This window comes from Antrostomus carolinensis, unplaced genomic scaffold (genome assembly GCF_000700745.2).
Source record: "Antrostomus carolinensis isolate BGI_N321 unplaced genomic scaffold, ASM70074v2 scaffold48589, whole genome shotgun sequence".
In the NCBI taxonomy this organism is placed as follows: Eukaryota; Metazoa; Chordata; class Aves; order Caprimulgiformes; family Caprimulgidae; genus Antrostomus; species Antrostomus carolinensis.
The window spans coordinates 1-8,272 of record NW_010337349.1 but is presented as its reverse complement, the minus strand read 5'-3'; positions in this window follow the sequence as shown (position 1 = coordinate 8,272).

The following is an 8,272-nucleotide window of genomic DNA, read 5'->3' as shown; positions in this document are numbered from 1 at the left end:
AGACAGTTTTTATTGGAGTTCAACAGGACTATTTGGGTGGCACAAAAAGGTTCATTCCCTTTGAAGTGTAGCGTTGTGGGGTCTAATAGTGCATCCTTTGGACTGGGCAACTGGCATTTAATATGAGCATCACCTGAGGCTTTGTTGAGTTGTGGTACAGGAACAGGATGTGTTAAAGGTAATATACCTCTTTATTGTATAGCAACTTGAACTAAGTCTTTGGATTTCTGAATATAAGTTTTTGGTGATGATAAGTCAGTTTTGCACAATTTGGTTGTAAGGCAATGTGCAGAGGGCTCTTTGGTGGACAATACGTGTGTATGATTAACATCTTTGCACTGATATTTGGCCATTACGCCATGAACCTGTAAGAAGACCATACAAATCTTTCCCAGTGTGTCTGTTTCAACTATGGACGTAGGCTACACTTGTCGTGTGTTCCAGCATTACCCGAGGAAAAACACAAATTTTATTGGGGTTTGCTTTTCTGCATTGAAATACTGATGTATAAATTAACTGTGAATTTCATTTCACTATGTTATACAGCTTTTATAGCCAATGCTGTTCTTGTTGGTGCATTAATTCTTCTGTAATTGTGCCTGTCTGTACATAGTTTTGCTTTGTTCATAATGCATCTGCCATGAATCTGCTATAGGAGACTTTATGCAAAAATAGTGCCTACTAACTTTTTCCTGCTCTAGCTCAACTTCATACCTGTACATCATGTGAAACAGGAGAGAATTTTGACATAAAATGAAATAGGTTGTATTACACCCCGTAATACTCCTCGTTCATCATTCTAGGGTTTGTGCTGTGCCGTTACTTTGTACTGTAAACCTGGATTTGTAAGTATCAGAAAACACAGATTTAAGAGGAACTGATGTTTTGTCCTGACAGATCAGTGCATACTGTTTACTTCTTTTTTTATATCGAAGAAGGTAGTACTGTTATATGAATAATCTAATCCTTTGTTGCCACACGTTGCTGCTGTAATTTGTAATATTCATGACCTGATCCATATTAAAGTGCCTCTGGCACACTTGCAAGGAGGCAAGATTAGAGTTAGCAAAAAGGGCTTTATTTTCTATTAATGATTTTATAAGGGAAATGAGCTATTATATTAAAGGAAGGAATCCTAATGGAGATTTTAATGCCTCCGTCAAGATGTCTAGCCATTCGATTAAGAAAGCAAGCTAGAATTTGTTAGGAAAAAAAAACAAAAACCAAAAAAACCAACAGCATTGTTAGGTTCAGCTGTTAGGGAACATGTTTGGATTTAGTGATGCTTTAGAGATGGAAGGGTTTTTTGTTTTGTTTTTTAAATAATACAGCCAGACTAAAATACTTCCTTAGTCTTGTCAAAGTTGCACTATAAGTAGAGGAATTTAAGGTTGCATTTGGTTAGCTATTGAGCATGACTGTCAAAAGAAGGTACAATCTCCCTGTGGGAGGTCACTTCTTTGCACTATACCTTTGATGCCATATCTGATAGATTACTATGATGCTGCTTTGTTGTCTTAAGCATAGATTATTGTCCTCTTGGAAGTTTTAAGTAGCAATAAATTGAACTTTTTTGGATTTAGTGAAATTGTAAAGATAATTCAGCTTCACACTGCCAGAATTTGTAGACTGATAAAAAATAAAGCTAAGTGCAGGTCATTGTTAAAATAATACTATCTTGATACAAATCCTCAAAGGAGTGAGAATGTTCTGAGTTGGGAGTGTGCAGTGTTAGCTGTAGCCTCACTGTGTATTAGCTGCATTTGTAACTCTTGAGAAACCCAAACTTGGACTGTTTCTGAAAGGGAAGGGAAGGTTGTGTCATATGGAGTCATACTGGGAATTATTTCAATATTCCATCTTTGGGTGTCAGAACAGCCACTCTTCTGAAAGATACAAAGATGAAACTTGGTCCTTCTTCAGAATAAGGTGGTAGTTTTTTCAGTATTCTCGAAAATATTTGTCATTCTCTGCATGCCTTTAGTCTCAGATTGATGAAGACATAACACCAATTGCTTAGACTTTATTGGTGTCATTTTTTTCATCGTAACAGTGTGGAACTGTGAAGTGATTCATAAACACTGAGGCAATAAAAATGTTATGAAGTGCAATCATTGCATGTTTCATGCTCAGTAGCTAATTTTTAATTTCACCATCTTGGACACTTTTTCTTCCCCTCAGACTTCCTAAATAGGAAAGGAGAATCATTTGGACTTGGAAAACAGGAACAGTGATTCAAGATGGAATTAATTTACTTGGCTGTTCATTTGTTTTACTTTTGCAATTATTTCTGATTTTTATGTTTGAACAATAACTTTCATTCCACGCATCAGATAACCACTTGTTCAGACCTGCAGTGAAATCATAGAACTGTGGTTGTGACATCATTTGTTTAAAATAAAGAGGAAAATCCCTCACCTATGACATCAGATGAAATTGCATTATGTCTGGATCAGAAAAGAGGTGAAAGTGAGTCTGGGAGGAGAAGAAGAAGCTGAGCCTAAAGGATTTTTTTCTTTGCTGCCTGCTGACTAGAAAACTGCCTACTAAGGAAATTATTTCCTCTACATTTATCAGAATAGCAACTTTGTTCCTTGTTTATTGATAGTAAAACCTTAATGGGACTAAACTCTTTATTATTTTTTAATGAATCAGACTACCTACTTTCATATTAAAATTTAGTCTTTAGTTATTTGAAATTAAAGAGTCACAGAAAATTTACTGAACAGAGAGGAGGAGTCTAAGGGTGACTTAGCTTTTATTGTAGTATAACAGTTGCTACAATTATAAGAAATTATGCTTGTTGATGCTTGTGTATCCTTTATAGTTAGCATGAGCTTTCATGCTTTTGGAGTGGAGAAGGATTGTAGGTTTCATGGGACAGGCTGGTTATCAGAAAAATTGGCTGTGCACACCCTTTGGTGTTCCTCAACTGAACGTGGAGGATGTACTGGGACAGCAGAAGAGGAAATATGTCTTGATAGTGCCATATCACACTGGTACCAGCCCCTTCCACATGAAACTCAGATGAATGAAAAAGTTTACATGGGAGAGTTTCATATTCTTTCCTTTCATACTTAAATATATCTTTAAAGTCATCCCAAATGTTTATGTAAACTGAATTTGGATTAGGTTTTGGTTTTGTTTTTTAAATAATGTATTTTTGGTTGTTGTCCATTTTTCTTGTGTTATCAGAATAGAAGTTTAATGGGAGACATCTTTCTCCATGTTTAAATTGGGATATCAGCCCACTGATCCTTCAGAATAGTCCATTTGGACATTTTCCATCTGTAAGCCAGATGTGCCATGGTCTTCCCTTTCTGTGTGGAGTCCTCTGCAGGATTTATGGAGGTGCCTTTAAAGAATAATTCTCAAAATAAGCAGGATTGGAGGTGGATGGGGCAAAGCACCTGCCTCCCAGGTTAATGTTCTGAAGGTAGGATTTTACTTCCCCCCCCCCCCCCCCCCATCCCTTGCGTTGTATATTAAAATGCTTTGACACTTGCTGGTTTCTTTGTGCTTGCAAGAACACTTTCATCCTTCCAGGACTAATATACATTGTGTAAGTTCTGCATTTCACTATATTTCCTTACTGGAATAAGCAACTGAGAATGTAGAATTTACGGCTAAGTAGGGGTGAAGGTGATAGTGTAGCATCACTTTTGCTTTGGAGCACAGTGCAAGGAACCACCCTCCCTGTGGTACAGGGAGCCCAAGAACAGGCTGTGGAGGAGTCATGCAGCCCTTTTCACCTTCCCACAGAGAATTAATATATGCAATTTAGATTAAGTCAGTAGCCGAATAGCAAAATCTCAAGCAGTTTGACTGGCATTTAAGGTTTCAATCAGTGAGAAGTTTTATTAATTAAAAAAGCCCAATCACTTTTACGTGCCAAGAATTTAACCTTTAACAAGTAGAATAATCAGCATTTTCTTCTGCAGCCAGGGACCTCTATCTGCTGCACTTACACAGCTGTGTGTTTACAGATATAATGTACTGTTATTCCATATAAATCTTTCTACACCATGTAAATCCACAAATTGATAATTTTCCTGATGTTAGTCAACCCTGTCTGTTGTCTGTTTTCCTGATCTCCATTTCTGTTCCTTCTGCAATTGGGAGGCAGTCTCTTAGAGGTAAGGAGACAGAAGCATTTCACAGTCCCTGCCGCACAAGTTGTCAGCAGGGCTCTGAAGTGAAATACCTGCTTATTGTTCTTGGAGGTAGGTGACACAGAGGTAGAGCGTTTCCTTAGGAGATCTGGTGGTGCTGCTGTCACCGGAAGGCAGACTTTGCAGTTCAGGGACTTCACACAGCAGATTTTCTCTTTATTACTTGCTGTGCCACAACACAGATTGTAGCAAAGAAAATTTTACTCATATAAAGGTCTCAAAGTGGTAAGATGGAATAAGTAGATCTTTCAGCAGTATCTCTTAAAAGCACTCATTTCTCAAAACAGAGGATCCCCTTCTTTTTCAGAAGCTCAGTGGCCTGGAAGTTTCCCACCTAATTGTGGTGCCATTTGTGTGTCTTATCATTTCCATCAGATGAGCAGTGGTACTTTGACAGATTATACTGACTTATGACTTAGGAAGTCCCAGAAGGACTATTTATTTTCCATTTTCTCTATGAAAAACAGCCAACCGTTGATCTCAGGAAAAGCTATTTCAAAATTCTGTGAACTAAGTACGTGTCTTGAGAAGGATGTTCTTAGGTGTCCAGTTACACTCCTAAAGATGGGTGGAAAGACTGCAGGCTATGGTGCATTTGCTGGTGGATCATTCGATGAGATGGTGCGGTTCCTGGCAAAACATGTCAGAAGTCTTCGCTCAGTTGCTTCTTTGAAGAGAAGAAGCCTTGGCTGGAGCACAACATGCTGCTTAGAAAATCAAGCAGTCTTTAAAAGGCGTCAAAGTGTTAAATCCATCTTTTCCTTTAGTAGTTTATTCCAGTGGGTAATTACCCTTGTTGCTCAACTTCTGCCGTATTTTTCTGTGAATTTTTCTGGCTTAACTTCCAATTCCTGGTTCTTGATTTGTCTTTCTTAATAGTCTATTACCTCAGTATTTCTCCACCTCATGAATATTTCAATAGACTAGGTGTCTTCAGTCTTCCCCTACTACACATTTTCTAGATCATGACTCATTTTTGTAGTATTTTTCCTTTACATCTACCTAAATTAATTTTAGTTTTATGGAAATACTTTCTATAGAGGAGTTCTTGATATTCTCTTGAATACTGTATTAGTTAATGTGATCCAATTTCATATTTTAGGACATGTCACTTTGTATTAGAACATCATATACAATAGTTGTAATTTCATTTTGTGGGGCAAACTTAATCTGCCTCTGTAGAAAAAACTGATATTTAATTGATTCTTGACCAAGTGACGTCCAGTGTAACCCCCTTTTTACAATTTTATTAAATATAGCTCTGTCATGAAAATATTGTTCTTAAAATGAGTATTTATCTCTAATATGCTTTCCTCTTGGACTTGGTACTATATGTGTGCCAATAACAAGACAGAGCGGGTTCTTCCTGCTTGCCAAACTGCTTTTTTATGTATTCACAGCTCAGCCAGGCAGTTGGGTGAGCTGCAAACCAAACTGCAAAGAGCAACAGGTGAGCTGAGTTTCACAGGAAAGAGGACACTGAAATGATAAAACTTAGAAGAAAGGGAAGCTGCAGTCATTTTACTATTGTTAAATTTTGTACCATCTTCAAGATAGTTACAGAATTTTCTTGGTTGATGATACCTATGAATTGACAAAGAGTGGTGAAGAGAGATTATCGTTATGCTGTTACGTATGTTTAGAATAAAGTAGGATATCCTTAGAGAGCGATATCATCTTTTGTGGAGTTCTTTCTTTCTGGAGCCTTCAACTAAATCCCATAAAGGAATCGGACCTGACAGAAGAACTTGCTATACATCAACCCTTGCCGTGTCTACTTTGATAAATTAAAGGTTGCTTTACACATATTTTATTTGTGTATATCCCTGCTAAATAATTAATACACTCAGTTAACCTCAGAGACAGGATAAGGAACTGCCAACTTCCTCCGCTGAGATGGTTTAATGAAAATTGTTCTTTGCCAGAATTTTGAAGGTCAAAACTGGCTTAAATATGTAAACAGAAATTTTATCAAGGTAAAGCAAAAAAACTTGTAATTAATCTTTTTTAAAGAAGCCTCTTTCTTCCTTTGAGGATTTTGAATAGTGCCAGACAAGGTTCTAAAGTTCCTTCATCTCTCTGAAGAGTCTCTGTTAATTAATTTAGTTATTTATAAATTTTATGAAATAATGTTATTGGCTTATTTTTATTTGTAAAACCATCACAAAATTTGTGTGCTGCACCTTTGGAAAAGTAATTAATGTTTCACTTTTAAATATGTATTGATATTTTTGTATTTCCTATTGATGTGAAATTAATACCTCTACTAATTTAAAGCTTGCATGCTGGTTTGTACAGGTTTAATTTACAAAGAATGGACAGGACAGGATGGTTGAGCTGATACAGTTAAAATGACGACCCTCATCTGATGAGCTCAAGAAAAAAATACTTGTAATTTTCTGCCTCATCCAGGCTTCCTCCCTCTCTGGGAGTGACTGAAGATGGCCCTTTCCCACGTGATTTGGGAGGGGCTGTGTAGCTTTTAACTAACTAGAAGCTTAATGATGGGAGGGGTAAGATGAGAGCAGTTCAAGTGTGTGTTGTAATACTGAGGACAGAAACCAGTTGATTCTCTTGCGATTCCACCCCGGTGCTGCAGTATTATTAAACACTGGGCAAGGCCTTGGTGATGTTTTTCAGGGTTATGGGTGGTGCAGAAGTTGCTCTCATGGTCTCCCTGCTTGCCTGACTGATACAATCTCCTGTTCTACGAGGTCAGGTAGAACCTGTACCTGAGATATTTTGACTTCATAGTACAAGTTGTTGCCAGTCTTTCATCCTCTTTGGGTATTTGCTGTTTCATCATAATCTGACCTGTGGTGGGATCCACAAAGTACCACTTGATCCACTACCTATGGCGCCATGCTCAGGAGAGAAGGGCAACATTGCTAGTTAAGAAGGGGGCCACTGAGCCTTGCCAACTTCCCGTGTTCCACAGGTGGGGGCACTAGCTTGTTACAACTGACGCAATTTGGGTACCTTTCTGGGTTTGATTTGGATCTTCAGTACTTCCATGGTGTATTATCTACCACTGCACTGTCATCTTGTAGCTTTTAAGACTCACTTTATGAAAGTTGGTGATGATCAAGTTATTGTAACTTATGTGGCATTAACAGTGAGGGAGTTTGCACCCAGGGGATAGCCTGCACCAGTCAGGCTGTAGAGTTTGGTATGGGCTCTTATGGATCTGTTTCTCTTGAGCCAGTATTTTGTGAAGGCAAGTTCTTCTAGCCTACTCCTTGGTGAACCTGTGTGGCACTTTCTTCTCCCCGAACAAGGAATATACAGGCAGTTCTGCACAAGCTGGGGATCTTTTGTTGCTGGCCAACAAACTCTTTTCTGATCTGGGAAATAAATTTTAGTGGAGCTATGTTAGCAGGAGGATGTCTTGTTGGCCAGTATTGGCTCTACTCTGCATGAGAATTACCTGTTTGTACTGTCAGGTACCCCAAATGTAATTACTAGAAGAATCAGATATAGCATGAGTAAAGAAATTCATATTCCACGGTTTTATCTTTATTAAATAGTTCAGCAAAATTTCAGTAACCAGTGACCTCTTTGGAGAAGTGACTCATTGCATTTTAAAGGCTTTATAACCAAGTCATCCCTTCTTGTCAGAGACATGGAAGATGAATAGATGGCTCTTGCCTGCGATTTCTAGTCTCAGGGGAAGTCCCTTTTCACTGCCTGTGGTGATGCTCAGCTGCATCACTGCTTTTAATTGCCTCCAGGCTCCTGCAGGACTTTGCGTGTCCCCTCTGGCATGACCTACATCCTTGCAGAACCGTGAATCCCTCGACACTGGTTAGTGGAGCCTGAGTTTAGGACAGAAAGTCTTGTTGTTGCTAATCCCTAGCTGTCTCCCAGTGCTGTAAGCTGTGTTCCAATCTCCTTCTTGTGTCCTTAAATTAATCTGGAGTTATTTTGCTTGTAGAAGGTTACAAATGGATTTTCTGTGTTAAAGATGATGGTAGAAAATGTGAGTGCTGTCTTGAGTGCTATGGACACTGGGGGTGTTATTACACTGTACTCCATAGAAGGATGTATTAATTAGAGCACAAGTACCTTATCAAATCAGAAATCCATACATCATTATATAT